The sequence below is a fragment of the Moschus berezovskii genome, chromosome 8 (genome assembly GCF_049115385.1).
Source record: "Moschus berezovskii isolate FMDL1 chromosome 8, NW_MosBer_1.0, whole genome shotgun sequence".
Classification (NCBI taxonomy): Eukaryota; Metazoa; Chordata; class Mammalia; order Artiodactyla; family Moschidae; genus Moschus; species Moschus berezovskii.
Genome location: NC_142467.1, coordinates 30,915,541 through 30,935,258, shown reverse-complemented (window position 1 = coordinate 30,935,258; position 19,718 = coordinate 30,915,541). Strand labels below are relative to the sequence as shown.

General features: G+C 45.0%; 1 protein-coding gene across 1 annotated transcript in view; it reads left to right on the top strand.

The window, feature by feature from the left end:
* TENM2 (teneurin transmembrane protein 2) overlaps positions 1–19,718 on the top strand; it is a 497,500-nt gene that overhangs the window by 224,825 nt on the left and 252,957 nt on the right. The window lies entirely within an intron of this gene.

Here is a 19,718-nt window from a genome sequence, read left to right as displayed (position 1 = left end):
CATATACATGGACACACAGAGACAGCCAACCTCTACAGAGAGTCCACGTGAGAAATGTATCTCATCACCCCCAGACAGTCTGCTCAGTTTCCATAAAAGGGCCCACCATACCCCATGCATGAATCCTTAGGAGGGTCAGTCAGCCTTCCAAGTTTTATGTAAAATAAGGATATAGAATTAGGAGTATGGAATGGGAAAAAAATCTTAGCAAAAAAATAAACTAATTGGCTAAAGCCACTTATTAAAATGATAATCCCCTCTCTGGACAAAGTGGTCCCACATGCACTGAAACATATTTCTCAGAAAGACTGTTTCGAGCCAAGTGCCCTCACCCAATGAGAGCTAGCTCCTGACCACTGCGTGAAGCACAGGACCTCGTGGAAAGAACACTGATATGAAGGTCAAGTCTGAGATCATTGGCACTTGATTAAGGAATCTGTTCTAAATGTATAGAGCCTTCCCAGAAAAGGAAATACTGTCTTGCCCTTAAACCAGACATGCTTCCCATGGGCCCCTAGACTAGCTTTTTGCTTCACAATCAGTTCATTCACCCAGAGCTTTTCAGGCACCGTTGCTCCTGAGAACAGATGGGAGAACACGTAGAAAAAAGTTATTCAGCTCAAAATCTCGCCTATGCTGACCTTGCCCTGGACTGGCTTTGTGTATCCTAAATCCAAGCCCAGCACTTCACTCCAAAGCTCAGGGTTCTTTGGGGGATACTTGGTGCTAAAAAGTCATCCCTTATCAGCAAAATAAGACAGTGTTGTCTGAAGAAAAAATCAAGTTGAACTGTTTGACATTCCTGCTTTAGAAAATGTAATTGAACTTTAGTTTTGGGCTGCTCTGTTCTTGTGTTCAATAGTCTAACAGAGAATAAATCTCTGTAAAAGTTTTGTTTGTTATTTCTCTTTTGTCTCTGGTTTTACTGTTTTCCTCTGTGTGGAAGGTTTCAGTAACTACTGTTTGTTCTTGCTGTCAAGGAAGTTCAGCACACAGGTACTATAGCAGATTGATGTGGTAGTAAGAAGACATCACCTATTACTTTGTGTAATAAACCTCCTTCCAGAAGGAACAGAAAAAATGGCTGTGCCTTGACTGCAGAACACGTTTGGTAAATATTTACAGGAATCAACACTGTTGGCAGAAATGGAACTTGCAGAAGATCTTTGCTTGCATGCGTGCTAAATCGCTTCAGTCGTGTCTGGCTCTTTGTGACCCCATGGAACGTAGCCTGCCAGGCTCTCTGTCCAAGGGATTCTCCAGGCAAGAATACTAGAGTGGGTTGCTGTGCCCTGCTCCAGGGGATCTTCCCAACCCAGAGATTGAATCCAGGTCTCCTGCATTGCAAGCAGATTCTTTACCACTGAACCACTGGGCAGAGATCTTTAGGTTTCAATTTTTCAGCTGAGATGAGAGAAGAGAAGACCTTATGAATGGGTTGTAGTGAGCCTTCTGGAAAGACATCCAGCCTAAGAGATGGATTTGGACCAGTTAGGTAGTATCATGCTGACTGTCAGATGTCTCTAGGGGGGCTTTGGCAAGAGTGGAATATCAATTTGATGCTAGCTGAATTATGTTTTCCTTTTCCATTAAATTTTATTATATGATATTGAATGTGGTTCCCTGTGCTCTACAGTAGGACCTTGTTGTTTTTCCATCCTATATAGAATAGCTTGTATCTGCTAATCCAAAGCTCCCAGCCCATCCCTCCCTGGCTTTCCCCCTCGCTTGGCAACCACAAATCCTGTTCTCTGTGTCTGTAAGTCTGTTTCTGTTTCACAGGGAAGTTCTTTTGTGCTGTATTTTGGATTCCACATATAAGCGATATCACAAGGCATCTGTCTTTCTCTTTCTGACTGACTTCATTTAGTGTAATAATCTCTACATCCATCCATGTTGTCACAAATGGCGTCATTTTGTTCTTTATATGGCCTAGTAGTATTCAATGGTATATATTTATCACATCTTCTTTGTCCATTCCTATGTCGATGGGCATTTAGGTTGTTTCCACGTCTTGGCTAATGGCCAATAGTGCTGCTCTGAACATAGAGTTCCCTGTATCTTTTCAAATTAAAGTTTTTGCCAGATAAATGCCAATGAGTAGGATTGCTGGATCACATGGTGACTCCTTTTAGCTCTCTGAGGAACCTCCATACTGTTTTCCGTACTGGCTGCACCGATTTACATTCCCACCAACAGTGTAGAAGGGTTCCCTTTCCTGCTCACTGTCTCCAGACTTTACTTGTAGACTTTTTAATGATGGCCATTCTGACCTGTGTGAGCTGAATAGCTAATTGTAGGTATAATTTGCATCCCTCTAATAATCCTAGATGAATTTTCTGGTAAAATCCTCAGATCCCATCTGGGAATCCATCCAGGTGATAAAAAGTCTTGTGCACGAGTTTTATACACCAGACAGCCCCAGTTTTTACACTTGGTGAAGAATGCGGATGCTGGCCACAGGCTCTCACCTGCATGGACAGCTGTCCCAACACAACCAGAGCAGAGTGTCAGGGCACCTCTGGGTATGGACAGTACTTTGCTCCACAAAGAACTCTGTACCTCTTCAAGGGTTTAACCAAACTGTTGTATATACAAAATAGGAACCCTGATTGACTCCCACCAGTTCCTTTGGTGACAAGGTTGCCAGATTCAGTGTAAAACCTCAATGAAATCTGAGTTGCAGATAAGTAACATGTAATGCTTTTAGAATTAGCATGTCCTAAATATTCCATGGGACGTTCAAATGTGACTAGCATCCTGTATTTTTATTCGCTCAGATGTGGCATCTTCACCTGATGGCAGGTCTCTATACACAGCACTTTCTGCATATTGTCTTCAGTTCAGGCCCATGGTGTTATCTTCCTTCAAGGCCACAGTGACAGACCCACGGCAGGACCTGTGACCCCAGCTGAGACAGTCAGAGTCCTTGTCTAAGGCGTCTGAAAGTGAAGCTGGAAAAATGAAGTTCTTTTCTCTGGTGGCCCAAGAGGGTAGGAAGATGAGTCTGGTATTCTTTGTTGCCATGGTTCACCACGTGTGGAGAAAGCCCACTGATAGAGAATAAAGACAGGGGTTGGTGGGCCAGCTCCTCCCGCACTTCCATGAACTGACTTAACAGCCTTCCAAAAATTGCCCTATTCTGCTGAAGCTGTGTCAGGCTGAGCCTTAATAGTCCTGAGCTTGTACATAGCTGTTAAGCTCAAACTCGTGGGTTCAGCCTCCTGGACTAAAGAAGAAAAGAATTTGCCCCAAGAATTCTCATGGACAGATATTTCCTGTCAGAAGTCCCTGCCACAACTACCTCAGTGCATCTCTTTGGACAGCTCTGTGCCTGATGGGAGGAAGGGGCTGCAATCCTGCCAAACAGAGCTCAGATCCGTCAAGACCTTCCCGCCCTCAATCTGTACGTTAGCAGTCAGGGCTGACCAGAGAGTGGAGGAGGGAACCCTCCCTTTGTGCCATCTTGGAGCCATTGTCTAAAATGTTGTCTCTCTGAAAATATCTCCCCAATTTTAGGCACAGTGCCTAAAATTTCCACCCTGAGAGTTTATATGTTTGGCTTAAGCTCCCTTATAATTACACATCTATTAACGGTAGAAAATGTGAAGTTGCTGTAAGCGGGGGAGGACATTCATTGAATTCATATGCACTGAAGTGGCCGATAGTTGGGAAAGCAAAGTTCTGAGCGAGTTGGATGGGAGTCCAGGAAGCGTCCAGTGTGATGGGAAGGCATTCATACGAGTGGCACTGCTGAATCTGGCAGCGGTGGTGGGTCTCTGATAGCTGGTCTTCCCAGATAGGCAGAGCAGACAGACAGCAGACCCTGGGGGGAGAGGAGGCAGGCTGGGGAGGAACTTGCCCTGCTTCTCTGTTTCACTTTGGCTCAGGTCTGGTTCTGCATTGTTCCCGTCTTTCCACTCTGGCTTGAGCATCTCTTTTCCATCTTGCGTCTTCCTAGCTCGTTGTGACATTCTTCCCATGTGGGCGGAGACCTCACGCACCTGGCGGGAGGTTCTGGGTCTCTCACCGCCTCCACCCTTGTGGAAACAGACAAGGGGAGCTTGTTCCCTCCCTTCGGGTTCTGCTTTACTCATTGCTGTCAGCACCAATGGTTCTTGGTACAGCACCAGTATTTCTCCGACTTGAGCATCTGTCAGAATCTCTTAAAGGGCTTGTTAATCCAGAGATACCTGAGCCCCACCCATGCTTGAGTTTCTGATTTATGGGTCTGGAGTGGGGCCCAGTAATTTGCATTTCCTAACAAGTCCTCAGAGGATGCTGATTCTGCTAGTCTGGGCACCATGGCCTGAAACCACTGGCCTGGACAGGCAGCTTTTGGAGGGCAGCAGTGTCTTGGTAACCGCTCCCCTCCTGAGCCTGGCTCAGCACCAGGCTCACAGTCAAAGATTAGGGGAGGTTCGTTAACTGAGATCTCCCACGCTGCACAAGCCTAACCATGTGAGCAGGCTGAATTTGTGACTATCAGGGTAAATGTAGAAAATATTGCTATTGAATGATTTTTACACAGAAGCATCTCCTGAATATTAACACAGGAAGGGATTCAAGGTGATAATCTGGGTGGAAAGAGGGAGGTTGGAGGGCTCGTGTTGAAGTTACATTTGCATAGAAAACCTGCTGATTTTACTTGGACCGTGTTTTGCCAGTAGCTTTAGAGAAGGTTGATAGAAATCATTTAGAATCCCCCCTCATCTCCCTTTCCCACCCCAACTGCACCTCCCAGCACTGCTTCGTATTGCCAGTGACATCACACACGCGTGGACTCTGTGAGTCGGGTCAGCAGGCCTGACATCCCACTTGAAAGCATCTCCCCAAAAGGATGACTTTGAGAGTCCAAGCAGCAAGGTGGACGCGAATGAGGTCAGGGGTCTGTGCTCCTCGAGAATAGTGCCTGGCCTCCCTGCCAAGGTGTTTAACCCCTGTTCGGTTGGGCTCTGCCACCTCTTCTGTAAAATGAGTCTGGATAAGATGACCCCTAGGTATTTTTCCACTTCAGATTCTGAGGTTTTCATTCAGAAAGCAGGGCATCTCCAATTTAGGGATGACTATTTGCTTATAATCGAACGGTTTGGAATTTGAAAGATACTTTTCTCCAAATAGACAATGTTATTTCTGGCCAGTCCACACAATAACTTGTTTATTGAGCTTGTAACTCTGTCAAGCTGAGCTCAGTGTCTTGCATGCTCTATTTCATTAAATGTGACGATCTCTCCTGGGAGGCAGGGAGTGTGAAGATTCCCACTTTACAGATGAGGAAACTGAGGGTCAGAGAAGTCAAAAAACTAAACAGAACTTTCCCAGAATCTCACAGATACCCTAAGGGCCAGGGAGACCTAGGCTTGAAGCCAAATCTTTTTGGCTGCTAAGCTGCTCTAACTACATGTTCCATTGTCTCCATAAAAGTATATTTTACCCACAATGCTCCTAAAGTGTAGCTTCTAGTCTTTAGGCAGAAAGAAAGTAACTTTCTGTTTTGACACTTTTAGTCTGGAGGCAGAATGCATTATGGTTAAGTGTTCCGAGCCAGAGTTTCCAAGTTCAAAGCCCAGCTCTGTTACTGGCAGTTGGATGACCAGGTTACTTAATCTCTCACCCCTATAGTTTCTTCAGATATAAATGAGTAATAATAAAAGTATCTGTCTCTGGAGCTATTATGCTGCTGCTGCTGCTGCTGTGTCACTTCAGTCGTGTCCGACTCTGTGTGACCCCATAGACGGAAGCCCACCAGGCTCCCCCGTCCCTGGGATTCTCCAGGCAAGAACACTGGAGTGGGTTGCCATTTCCTTCTCCAATGTGTGAAAGTAAAAAGTGAAAGAAGTCGCTCAGTCATGTCTGACTCGTGGCGACCCCATGGACTGCAGCCTACCAGGCTCCTCCGCCCATGGGATTTTCTAGGCAAGAGTACTGGAGTGGCTTGCCATTGCCTTCTCCGCCGGAGCTATTATAGTAAATGATTAATACATTTAAGTTGGACCATTGAAAATTACTGACATTCTACCACATTTGATCTATCAAATATTTCATGCCTAAATATTTAACCTTCTTAGAAGTGTCTAGCACCCAGCAACCACTGTATTAGTGTTGACTATTATTCTTATTGAAAATCACATTGAAAACTAGTATATACAAGAGGCATAAGCAACAGGTTCCTTCAGGAGGTGGTAAAGGACAGGAGTGCTACAGTCCATGGGCTCTCAGAGTCGGACACAGTTGAGCGACTGAACAGCCACAACATACAGCATAGGAAACTGCGTTCAGTGTCCGGCGAGAAACCATAATGGAGAAGAATATGAAAAAGAACATACAGACGTATCACTGAAGCAGTTTGCTATATAGCAGAAATTAACCCAGCATTCTCCGTCAGCTATACTTCAATAAAACTTGGAAAAAGGAAAGAGGTTTGCACGGCGGGTTTGCAGTCTCTGGGGTATAGTAGGTGCACAATGATTGCCAGTGGATCTGTGAGTCAAATAGAAACAGGAATGTCCAGGAAGACACCCGTGGTGGTCTGGGCTGTGGATATGTTTGTGGGCAGCAGGTGGTGTGGATCAGGACTCTTGAATTCTAGCAGGTTCCAGACTATCCTGGCATGATCCTGGTATAAGGTGGGTAGGCTCCCGGCAGCAAGGACTGACCCCATGGATCCAGCCTGCCTTAAGCCATCTTAGTCCTCTGGCGCTGAAGATACAAAAAGCAAGCCTCAAGGTGGAGGGACTGTGTGGGAGGTCAGGTCTTGTGGTTCACTTATGTTTTGCTTTTATCCAGCTAAGAAATAATGAGAAGAGACAGGCATGAGCAGCCTTCTTTCCAGCCCATTCTTCTACTGCTGGTGTTTTTAATTTTTTTTTCGTCTCTTAGACTACTGTAGAGGGCAGAAAAACACAGAAATAATGGTGGGTCTTTGGAAACAGAAAGACAAATGTTCTAAGTTAGAGGCAATCTAGCAGGGGGTAGTGTTTGCCCCAGCGTAGGAGGAAGACCACCGGTAGCACACTCGCAGTGTAACTGTGAACTGTGTGCGCAAACTTTTTTAATTCAGTGATTCTGTGTTTATTTTCATGTATCACAAAGCCTTACAACTAATACATCAGGCTTTTTATTTCACAGATACTATTTTGGGATGAGGCTAAGTGGATTGAAATTTTAAGAGGGTGGGGAGGGTGATTTTAAAATGTAGTGAGGAAATGATAGCATGAGTGGAGATTGGATTTAGTAAAAAATCAGGAATATGGTCCATGATGACTGAGGTTAGCGAACCACCAGTGAGGGACTGAGAAATATCTGCATATTCCTGGCTCTGGCACTTAGGAGCTGTGTGAGAGTAGGTTAAGTTATTTAATCTCCCTAAGCCTCAGTTTTCTCATCTGTAAAACAGAAATAATAAGTCCTGCTTCAAACATGATGTTTTAGGGGAAAGAGGATATTCAGGTGAGAAATGCCTATAGTTATTGAGAGCCTAATACAAGTAGATATTGAGAGTAGATACTGTTTATGACTATCGCCATGATTATTCTTAGCCTGGTACACTGTAAGACCTCTGTTAATTGCATTTTTTTAAACACAGCTTGTCAAGTCATTCTTTTATTCAGTAGATATTTTCTGGACGCTAGCGTGTTCTAAACCTGATACAAGTTGCTGCAGCAAACTGCAAAGTGTGTTAGTCGCTCAGTCGTGTCCGACTCTGTGAGCCCCCGTGGACTGTGGCTTGCCAGGCTCCTCTGTCCATGGGAGTCTCCAGGCAAGAATATTGGAGTGGGAAGCCATTCCCTTCTCCAGGGAATCTTCCCGACCCAGGGATAGAACCCAGGTCTCCTCCATTGCAGGCAAATTGAAATGAGCTGGGTAAAGACTCACTCTCACCCCTCAAGGTGTTCATGGCTCAAAGTCTGAAGGGAGGTAGGGTGACCGGCAAACAAGTTGTTACCACGTAAAGCTGTAGATGCCCTGAGAGATGTGGGCACAAAATATCCTGGGAGCAAAGAGGAGGATATCGGCCTGGAAGAACCACAGTAAGCCCCAATGGTCTGGAATTGTTCTGTCCAGTAGTCACATGTGAACTGTAGTTCATTTAAATTTAAAAGCTGAAGGAATATAACATGGTTTTCTGTTTAACAAACTTTTCTTGTTTTGGCAGAACCACATTTCGCTGTACCCAAGGTGGGGAGGGATCACCAATTGAAGAGGGAGGGTGCACAGAATGTCATCCTGCTGTCATTGTAATACTTTATATAAGCCAGAAATGCCATAGTGGTTACAGTGCTGCTACCTGTTGAAACCAATGTGTACCTTCAGCAGGAAAGAAATCTGTGGAACTTGAGTGTCCTGTAAAACCCCTGAAATTAGCTCTACTAAGTAAATTGTCAAAGACTCAAAATAAGCCTAGCTGTGTCATTTATCATATTGCAGATGAATATGTACTTCTCTTTTGATGGATACTGGTGGCTTGCATTACAATAAGAAGTTATCCCTTTTTTTCTAGACTAGATTTTTCCCAGTAAAAACTTGACCATGTTAATATTAAGCATATCAGAGAACCAGGACTACCATATTTCTAAAACTTTTCACTTCCCACTCTATGATCAGGCTCTGGGGGAGAGAACTAACTCCTTTTAAAATTCAATGTTTCTTTCCATCAGAATCAAGTTTTAAATGTTACAGGTTAGGCATGTGAAATCCACTTAACTAAAAACCATTTAAGAGAAAGATCAAGTCCAATTTGCTAACACAAGATTTTTTATTCTTGAGTTGAAAAAAAAATCCTTGAGTGAACCATGTCAGAAATTAAAAATTGAAAAGAACACTGGCAGCCTCCCCACGTGCCTAATTTGGCTCTGCTGAACAAATGACCAAATTGAAATGAGAATTACATACAGGATTTGCTCAACATTCTTATTTCTGCAACTCATTTCTCACTCCTGAAAAATTACCAAGTTGACACGCAGGCGGGATCACATCTCTATCATCCTTGGACCAGGTAGAAATAAATAGAAAAATCGTGATTTTAGATTCCAGCTGTGAATGAACTTCTGCAGCAGAAGTACTTTGTCATAGAAACCCTAGCTAATGAATTTAGGATCAGGAAGAGCCATATGCCCGGTTTGTTGACTAATTTATTAACAGGTTATTTTTGCTCATACCCTGCATTGCAGAAAATAGTAATAAAAATCTTAGGTGAGAGAAGATGGCTTCTCTGCAGTGCCTTCATTGTCTTTTAAGGCCTTTCATTGCCTATCAGCTTCTCTGTCTTTAAGGAAATGGAAGAGACAGCAGAGAGGGCACCAGACAAAGAATCAGGAGACCAAATTTCAAATCCAGGCTCAGCCAGTCATTGGCTGTCAGGGGCACCATCTGTACAGCAAAGGTCTAGACCAGATGACCTTTGAGCCCATCTCAACTGTGGCTCTTCCATCCTAATGTGATGCAGTAAAGGAAGCCACAAAGGTGCCTCTATGATAAGGGGTTCATGCCAATGGGGGAAGACTATCTAGATGAATATACATCCCCCATCTCCACTGGTATTGGACTTCAGCTGACAGTTGTCCTGCTGTGAGCTGGGTGATGCAGTCAGTACTCAGGCTGTAGGTGTCACAAGACTCAGGTTCAAATCACCCCTCAACCACTTCCAGCTGCTGCTGCTGCTAAGTCACTTCAGTCGTGTCCGACTCTGTGTGACCCCATAGACGGAAGCCCACCAGGCTCACCCGTCCCTGGGATTCTCCAGGCAAGAACACTGGAGTGGGTTGCCATTTCCTTCTCCAATGTGTGAAAGTGAAAAGTGGAAGTGAAGTCGCTCAGTCGTGTCCGACCCTTAGCGACCCCACGGACTGCAGCCTACCAGGCTCCTCCGTCCATGGGATTTTCTAGGCAATAGTACTGGAGTGGCTTGCCATTGCCTTCTCCGCTTACCAGCTGCCTGTTACATCAATTCCTTGAGCTTTAATTTCATTATCTGTGAAATGGGAGAATAATGTACACACTCCATAAAATCTATGCCCGGCACACATTAAGGACTTAAAAGTTAGCCACGATCATCATTGTTGTAATGACAAAAAGATCTGAGACCCAACAGGAAGTGAGACACGTTTCTTGAGTGCCTCCTGTGTGTTTGATATCCCCAGGTTCCTGCCTCTTTTATACTGACTATACCCTGCAAGGTTGGTTTGATCACCCCTCTCCCCATAGAGATATAAACGGCTGAGAGCGTGTGCTTGATTCCATAATCAGCTGCCCCAACTCTGAGCCCTGTCAGTGTGGGCAAAATTCCCAACACCTTCTGGCCTCAATTTTTTCATCTATTAGATGGGAATGATAACAGAACCCACCTCTGGATTTATTGTAAAGGGTAAGTAAGGTAATGCATACTCAGTGGCTCAGTATCTGCCACTGAGTCAGTACTTTATAAAAATGTTAGCTTTTATTCTAGCTGAGGAAAGTAAAGCTCAGAGAGGTGAATTCATTGGTTCAAGGTTATCTGCTTATGAGTAGCAGTGCAGGGCTTTGAACCCTAATGGAGCTGAATCTCTCAGGGACTCAGGAAAGGGAGATAGCTCCTTCTTTACCCTGTTGCTAAGCTGCTCTGGCTTGGCTGCAAGTCTCAGGATGCCTGGCTATGGGCTCTGAGTTCAATCAGAAGGCTCACTGGGAGCAGTTTGCTGGGGGCTGCCTGGGACTCAGGGAAGGAAGTGAGTCTGGACCCTCCTTCTCATTTGCAGCAGTTGAGAGAACAGAGTAGGGCAACCACCCTAATTGTCACCTTCCAGACCCTCCTCCTCACTCCCTCTTTACAGAAGGCTATTATCACAAGAGAGTGCCCCCTGTTTGTTCCAGCACAAACAGCAGATCTCCTGATCGATGTGACATCTCATCCTCTAAAACATGCATAATGTCTGCTTCCTAGGATTCCAATGGCCACATTCCCCGCGCAGCCCACGTCCCTTCCCTCGTAGTTGGTGGGCTTAGGGACCAGCACCCTCTTGAACAGGACTGCTGGTTGCTGTTCCTTAAAGAGACCTGAATATTGTTTGGGTTGTCAACCCTGAATGATAATCTTCGGGGAGGCAGGGGGGAGAAAGATGCATTGAGGTGAATGTGTAAGGATTGTGGGAATGTGTTTTGCTATCACAAAAGCTCTTAAAATCCAAGACCGTGATTTATTTGCAGAATAAAACCTACTGATATTATCATTCTCTAAAGGTATTTTGATCACATGGGTCCTTTCTTGGAGAAAGGAAGGCTTTTATTTTAGCTCTTTCCCAGGAAAAATAACAGCAGGAACGGAGTAGTCTGGGACGGGAAATGATGCTCTGTGTGTTGAATGGCTCCAGGTGTGTGTTTTATCGGCCCAAGGATGAGCTGGCTCGTTGGACAATGGGAGGCTCCAGCAGCATCACCTCTCCTCCAGTGTATTCCTGGGGTCCCCACACGAGAAAAACAAAGTGGCCGTTGAGTGTGTGTGTCTGTCTTACATATCGATCCGCCCAGTGATGCTGGGAGCCGGGGAGCCTTGTTAGAGGTCACAGGAGCACAGCAGACAGCACACACCCATGCTGTTAACAGTTGCCACCTGCAGTGCAGTGGGTGCATGGGGATGACAGGAGTGGGACTGACACCAGCGTGGGGGCCCCGTGCACCCTGAAGCGGCAAGGAGCCCCATTTGTTTCCTCTAAACACAGAACTGATTAATCTCATACCACTTCCCACTCGCTGTACCATCCCAAGCCTGTCACAAGAATAGATTAATGCGCTGGTCCCTCCGTGTGGATTCTTCTTGCATCAGGAACATACTGCTCTCTGGTCCCAGGGCTGCCTCATGCAACTGGCTCCTTGTCCTCATGGCAGGCACACAGGAGGGGCCAGAAATCCTCCCTACTTTTGTGAGGGACTAGAATTAGAAAGGCACAGACAAAGCGTGTGCGGGGAACCATGGCAGCACCATGGCTGGAGGATGAGAGAGTGCAGGTAGAGGGATCGAGGCTGGGCCACTTCTCCCAAGCCCCCTCACTACCCGTGGTCCTGCCAGGATTCTGATATGGCTATCTACAGCTCATCTTTCCTCTTCCGTGTAACTCCTGGGCTGTAAACTTTGCAACCATTTTGGAACCTGCGGGCCGGAAGTTGGACACAGGCAACTAAGTTTTCAGAGCATTCTTGGGAGATCGGTGCACAAATCCCATTAGTGGTAAAGGGATTTGTGGGCATAACTTCCCTGCAGTGCTTTGAAAGTTTATTCTGTTCAGTGTATCGCAGTACAGTAGGGCGAAAATAAAAGAAATCACATCACCATGGCCGTTTGAAAGGGATTTAAAACATACAAAAAAAAAAACTCCTTTAAGATTTAATTTTTTTAAACTCCTTTAAGACTTTAGGCATTTCCAAGAATGTTCTCTCTCATGCTTTTGTTTGTGGCTCTTCTTTTAGGCACAAGGTCATTTTGGCACTAACAGCCTTCCTCAAAAGGATAATTAATACGTTGCAGCAACCCCTCCCTTCAAGTAGGAAGACATGCTGTCGTCTACCGTGTCCCCAAAGGATGATAAGCAAACCGACCCTGGAAAAAGTCACCAAACATATTGATGGTTGGGCAGTCAAGACTGTAAATTGAAGTTGCCATACAGATTTATTTTCTCCAGACAATGGCCATTCCTTTAAGTTAAATAGCACACTGGTTTTTTTATATTTATAGAAGACTAATCACTGCTTGCAAAAGGAGGTGTCTGTTCCCAATTGAGCCTTGACAATGTTTAGGAAGAGATTCTGTAGCCCACCTGACTTGTTCGGTCTTGGCAAAGCCGTAGTTCATTTAAAGAACTCAGAGGGCCAGATGGCCTCCGGTGAGGACTTGGTGGAGGGAGTCACTAGCTGGAGGGCGTGATGGTCGACCCTGCAGGTACACGTGTCCCAGTCAGAATCCCAGGCTTCCCGTTCACTGGCTCTGTGATCTTGGGCAAGTCACTTACCACATTATTGACCAGAGATGTAATTACCCGAGTGTTATTGACCAGAGACATTTCAGTATTCACTTACAAAACAAATTGTAGGCCATAGGCCTTAGTTTCTACACAAATTCCCTGGTCAATAATGAGTTAATCTTCCAAAGTCTCAATAGCTAGAAATTGTAGATTATATGAAAACCTCACAGGGTCAGAATGAGGTAAATGAGCCTTTATGTACTTTAGAACCCTCCACTGTCATCCCATCTCACCTAAATACGTGGCCGACAGCCTCCAAGTGTTTCTTAGGCTTTAAGACTCAGTTTTTAACTTTGTAAACCACATCTGAAAGACTTGGCACTTCTGCATTATTGTGTTTAATTTTTTTTTCTCCTTTTTTTCCCCCCCTATTTTGGTTAAGAGGATAGTAGAAAAAGATTTTCTCATATTTTTGTTCACTTGGTTAATTTGTATACAATTCCGATTGCCAGTTGCTCAGATAACAAGTGACAAGGCAGAATTCTTTAAAGCGTTAAAGTTCCTTAAACCTAAGGCTAAATCTTGAATACATTATTGAATTCTTTAATATCCTGATGGCTAGCAGATTGACAGCTGCACATTTGGCATGCTTTGGTTTTTGGTTTTGGGGGGTTTTTTTGGACTTTATTTTTCATTGCAGATTTATTTGGCAATGTACAGTAAATTTTGTAAACTTGCATCAAGTTTATGAATAAAGAACCATTTAAAAAATAAAAATAAAAAAAAAAAACAGCACCCACTCCCTATCACTGACCCCTCCAGCACCCCACACTCTTCTTTCCTCCTAACTTCACTTCAGCCTGGAATGTTCTTCCCCAGATGTCATCATAAATTGCTTGCTTCCTTCCTTCCTTCAAGGCTTGGCTCAAATGTTACCTATCACAGACCTCATTTTTATTTATTTATTTTCTTTTAATTGGAGGACAATTACTTTACAGTATTATAATGGTTTCTGCCATACATCAACATGAATTGGCCATAGGTATACTTATATCCCCTTCCTCTTAAACTCCCCGCCCACCTCCCTCCCCATCCTACTACAGACATTGTTTTTGATTGGTCTATATTTATATAGGATCTTCCTTGTAGCTCAGACGGTAAAGAATCTGCCGGCAATGCAGAAGACCTGGGTTTGATCCCTGGGTCGGAAAGATCTCCTGGAGAAGGGCCTGGCAATCCATTCCAGTATTCTTGCCTGGAGAATCCCATGGACAGAGGAGCCTGGCAGGCCACAGTCCATGGGGTCACAAAAGAGTCGGACATGACTAAACAACTAAAACTGCTACTAAACTACTATATTTAAGTGAAAGTCATTCAGTCGTGTCTGACTCTTCATGACCCCATGGACTGTATAGACTTTCCCTTCTCCAGGGAATCTTCCCAACCCAGGGATCAAACTCAGGTCTCCCACTGTATTTAAACAAACAAGCAAAAAGACAAAAAAGTTCAATTCCCCATCCCCCATATCCTGGCATTTCCTAGCCCCAGACCCTACTTTTCACTTACATGTTTAATTTCTGTTTCCCACTAGAATGTAAGTTCCATGAGAGCAAGGGATTTGGTTAAATGGCTTTATTCCTGGCACCTAGGAATGCATACCTAACACACTGTAGGTACTCAATAAATATATGCTGAATGATAAATGATGAATAAATAATGCAAACACTGTAATTAGCCCAACACCTGGCTCCGTGCCAAAATAAATGTTAATTGTCACCATCATCATTGAGCAGGCTCATTTGCATGTGTTAATTTTCACTACTGCTTGCAAAAGTGCCTTTGCAGATTGCCTGTGCAAGTTCCAGGTTAGCATTGGTGCACTAGAGCTCAGAGTATTCCACTGGGATTCTTTCCCTCCTCTGGATAGGGGCCCTTTCCAAATTGGGTACACTTCCCACTGTAGCCCTGGCATTGTTGGCTTGATCTGCTGATGTCAGGGTGGGGAGACCCAGCCCTGACCCACCCCATCAGCCTGCCTGGTCTCCAGAGGAGCTTTGCCATCATCTCTAAGGCCCTTGAGAAACTGCTCGCAGGCTGAGCCACAAGACCCGGTGAGCTCGACTCCCTGACCCCCTCCCTAAGCTCTGCTTGGCCTGCAGCCTTCCATTTTCAAAGGGAAAGCCCAGTCTCTTCCTCCAGTTATGTATCGACAAAGCTAATCTTTAAAGATAGCCCCGGTTCCTGGGGACCTGCTCGGCAAACACAGAACCCCCGTGGCCCCCGTGTTTGCCCTCTTTGACAAGCAGGGGCTGAGCAGCTCTCCAGGAAGCGTTGCTGACATATTGATTGGCCCTCTTGTCAACTTGATCCTCTGCCAGCCAGTGAGCATGGAAGGTTCTAAGTGGCACCCAGCAGGGCCCACACATAGCCTAATTACTATTTCAGACAACCCTCGTTCCAAGCTGCCACTTTTCCAGGCCTCCAGTCTCCTGCCCTTGTGGTTGCTAGAGAATTCTTTTACCTGCCACCAGCCCCTCTACCTTCCCTTTGCTTTGGTTCCCCCTGAGTATTTCAATCAGAGCACAAACACAGGCACAAACACAGGCAAGTTCAATGAGAAAACAGTACCTTCACTCCAGGTAGGTCTGTTTATTATTCCTGCTGAAATCTGGGGTCTGTGTGTGGTCTATTGGTCCTGCCTTGGTGCATTTTTAATACTTGATGAAAGTTTTCTCCAATTAGCCAAAGACATTTTCAGAGTCTGTTTGCCTGTTGTGTTTTTAGTGGCTGGTTTCCCAGCTGCCACCTGCATTACATGAACTTCCACTTGGAGGCTTTTCCTCTTTTGTCCCTCCTGACCTGTGGAGCCCCCTGGTTCCATCCCAGGGTCTCTCTGGAGTGGAGCCTGTCAAATCATGATAAATTGTGCATTTTGGCTGTCAGTGGGGGGTGAATAACATTAGGGAGAGGGTCTCCCAAACTCATTTCACTCCTGACCCTTAGATGGCCTGAACAGGACCTTTTGGGATGAGCTGCTGGAGCATTTTTGGCTAACAGAGGAGGGGACCACCCCCACTGCATCCAGATATCTTTGGGAAGAAAATAATGAGGCCAGTGTTCACCTAAAATCTTTAGATGAAAAAGCAATGGGCTTCTTCCCTGAGGCTTCTTGGCTTTCTAAGTCTGATTCTGAGAGCAGATCAGAATTGGAGATAATCATCACTTAATGTTTAAAGAGCTACTTGTTGTTGTTCATAGAGAAAAAAATGTAGTGGCCCTAAATATGTGCTAACTCTTCCCAGCTGGTTTTTAGAAAGAATCTTGACCCTGTAAGTAAATAACTCTAGGACTGCACGGACACCTAATGTATAAAAGTACAATTTCTCACATCCCGTACACTTAAATGTATCAGTCAAGATCGGCTCAAGCATGCTGCTGTAACAAAGAGCCCTAAACTCTCCATTGCTTACAACAGTAACCGTTCCCTTCTGCACTCATTCTGTATTGTGTCACTGATCAGTCATGGCTCCAGGCCATGCTGTCTTCTCTCCAGACCCAAGCTGATCATGTGGCAGAGGGAAAAGGTGTACAACGTGTGTGGTGAAATCAACAAGGTGAGGAGCTGTAAACCACCCCCTGCCCCAGAAAAAGGATGCTAACTATATATTGAGCCAGCCAAAATGGTCGTTTGAGTTTTTTCATCAAATGTTATGAACTTTTTGGCCAGCCCAATAAAATGACACTTCATAGACCATAGGGAGATTAATCATGAGTTATAAGAGACCAGGTTGCCTGAGATCCTGTTGCAAACCAGAATCTGTAACCAAATCACTGGGAAGTATGAAGCAGCCAACCACCTCATGTTGTAATCCTCCTGGGATTCCAAAAGCCCCCTGTGATCATATTTAACCGTCAACAGCTTCCTTGTCTGTGAAATGGGCATGATGATAGCACCCACCTTGACTGTAAGCAGTGAGCCTTGACATAATATCTGTAGAATGTCTGCCACGGAGCTGCCTATAGCAGGGATCCAAGGACTGGCAGCAGGTATTAATATCCTAATCATCAAAACGCTTCTCTCCACAGACCCGTCCGTATTACTGCCAGCACTGTTTCATTCCATCCTTTACACATCTATATTATGTATTTTTTATTTATCAGAGTACCATATCCTACAATCCAGCTCTTCACATGTGCCCCCATGTGTCATTACCAATTTTAATGAACACTTAGGGAGCACCTTCTATATTCAAGACATTCTGCTAAGTCTTCAGGGGGTGGCAGATGCTGAACCTCCCTCTGGCCCTAAGCAGCCATTATCCTACCTGTAAAGGGAAACCTTTACAAAAGGTAAAGAGAGAGACTGGCTGAGAGACTGATTTCTCAGCCCCCACCATCAGGCCAATCAGTAGCAGAAAAAGAAACAGAATTCTCATTAGTCAGGAAACTCATTTACTTCACAGCTCCCCTGGGTCTTTATCCTAAGGACAGTTCTGTCCATCCCCACAGTCCAGAAACAGAGTCTCATTTTCCTACTCACGTTAGAAGGAATAGCTGACCAAGAAAAAAAAAAAAAAAGTGCAAACTAAAGTCTGTTTCAAACTTTCCCATCCCCCCCCACAAAGAAAAAACCAAGAGAAGGTGGTTCTACATCTGATATAGTTCTCATTTCTTTACTTAATGTTCAGTTCAACCACAGAACATGCGCCCAAACTTGAGTTTCATTTTGCAACTTGAGTTGCATGGCTTCTACTGGGAGGACAGAGCCTGTGCACCATCAATTTGGCTCTTGTCCTTTTCCAGTCTTCCTCTCACTTTATTTTTCCTTTCACTTCTGGGAGTTCTCTGAGAAGTTACTTGTATACTCTAAGTTGAACCCTTCTCACCCCACCTGGGGTTTTCTTCCTTTCAGAATACTTTTTTGTTTTAATAAAGAGATGCTATGAAACCAAGACAAACAGCAAGGTGGGGACAGGCATCTTTGCAAACAGAGGCCACTGTTTCCTGGATGTTTTCTCTTTATCCAGTAAGATTGGGGTATTGCTTGCTTGCTGATCTTCCACAGCTGATGGCTGCAGCATGTTCTGCACCTTGAAATGGCAGGTTTGAGTACCAGGAGAGGAGAACAGGGACTTCCCTGGTGGCTCAGTGGTAAAGAATCTGCCTGCCAATGCCAGGGCCCCAGAATCGATCACTGGGTTGGGAAGATCCCCTGGAGAAGGAAATGGCAACCCACTCCAGTATTCTTCCCCAGGAAATCCCATGAACAGAGAAGAGGCTGAAGGGCTATACAGTCCATGGGGTCTCAAAGAGTCAGACATGACCAAGTGACTAAACAGCAACAACAGCAAGAGGGGAGCAGTTTTGACAAGAGTTTTCATATTGAGAAGGCACCTGGGGAGGTTGTTTGTCCTCTTTGACTGATGGACCCTCCACTTCCTTCTCTAAATGTGAAAAGGCAAAATCGTGTAAGGCCTGGGCCCCGGCTAGACCTGCAATATCTGTTTGCGTCTCTCTTAAAACACAGAGGCCCTCCTTGCATCTCCCATGCAGCAGCAAGCCGGGCTGAGGCGAGCCCCGATAGCCAATTGTAACTTTTTAAAAAATCATTTAAAAATAGCTAATTCCTTGGTTCCCTTCACCTGGTAATTACAAATCAGATGCTATCGTTATCTTGAAGCTGCCACAATTAGTTCTCATGTCCTGACCTCTGTACGCTGAAAATATGTCATTATTTGAGGCAATCGGATCTGGTCTCTTCAAGTAAGTGACCTACATAGAATAGATAAACTGCAGGAGAAAATTAGGTGTTACCCAGACGGAAAGTGTACAGTGAATGTCACTTATTAGCATGAATTATCTCAAAGAGTTGCAGCAGTGGGCTGTGCACTTCAGAGGCATGTAGAGAAAGAAAACTTCGTTATGAGGTAGGGGCGTGTGTAAGAAAAAAGCGGACGTGCCCCCAAGGACACCTTGCCACCTTCATCCACGGCCATCAATCTGAGCTGTAAAGTTTGAAGATAGGTTTTCTAACCTTAAAACAATGCAGCCTGACTTTAGGTGGTGGTAAGCAAGCAGAATTAATTGCTGTGTGAACAATTTCCTAAGCATTGTTAATTGCGTTTCCTGTGGTTAATTGTTTCTCCCATCCCCTCATCATACTAGGAACCTTTCGCTGTCAAGAACCCTTTCTTTCCGGCAGTACTGGAAACATAGCAAGGACATCAATCTGTGTCCAGTTGAGATGCCAGACAGACACGGGGTGGTTATTGTCTGGGTGAGAACTATGCAGGGAAGGGAGCTCCTTATATTTTCGCAAAGGAAGCATTTCCTAGATCCAGACTTCGAAAGAATGCAGGTGTGTGGGACTTGCCTTTCGTGCTCTTCAGTAAAAACAGCTTGGTGAGAAGCATCAGGTGTAGGTGGGCATTGAGTTTGCTCAGTGAGCTGGGACATGGGGAGTTGGCACCGCCGGAACAAGGACGATGAGAAGGAAGTGTGTATCTGGAGGCTTGAGGCATGCCTAGGAGTGAAGCACGTTTTGCAGGCGTGCTTGTTTGCTTAGCAAAGAAGAGGCAGCGTTCCGAACTCTGTCTCATTCTATACTCTGGGGAGGTGTGGGGGTGAGGCAAGTGGGAGGGATTTTAGAGGGAAAGACAGGGAATTGTCATCGTACTACTTCTAGAGAAGGACCCCATTCCACTGCTACCCCCAGGCTTTTTCCGCCGTAGGCAGAAAGGTACTCAGTGATCAGGAGGAGGGCTGAGAGGGAAAACTATCTTTAAAGTT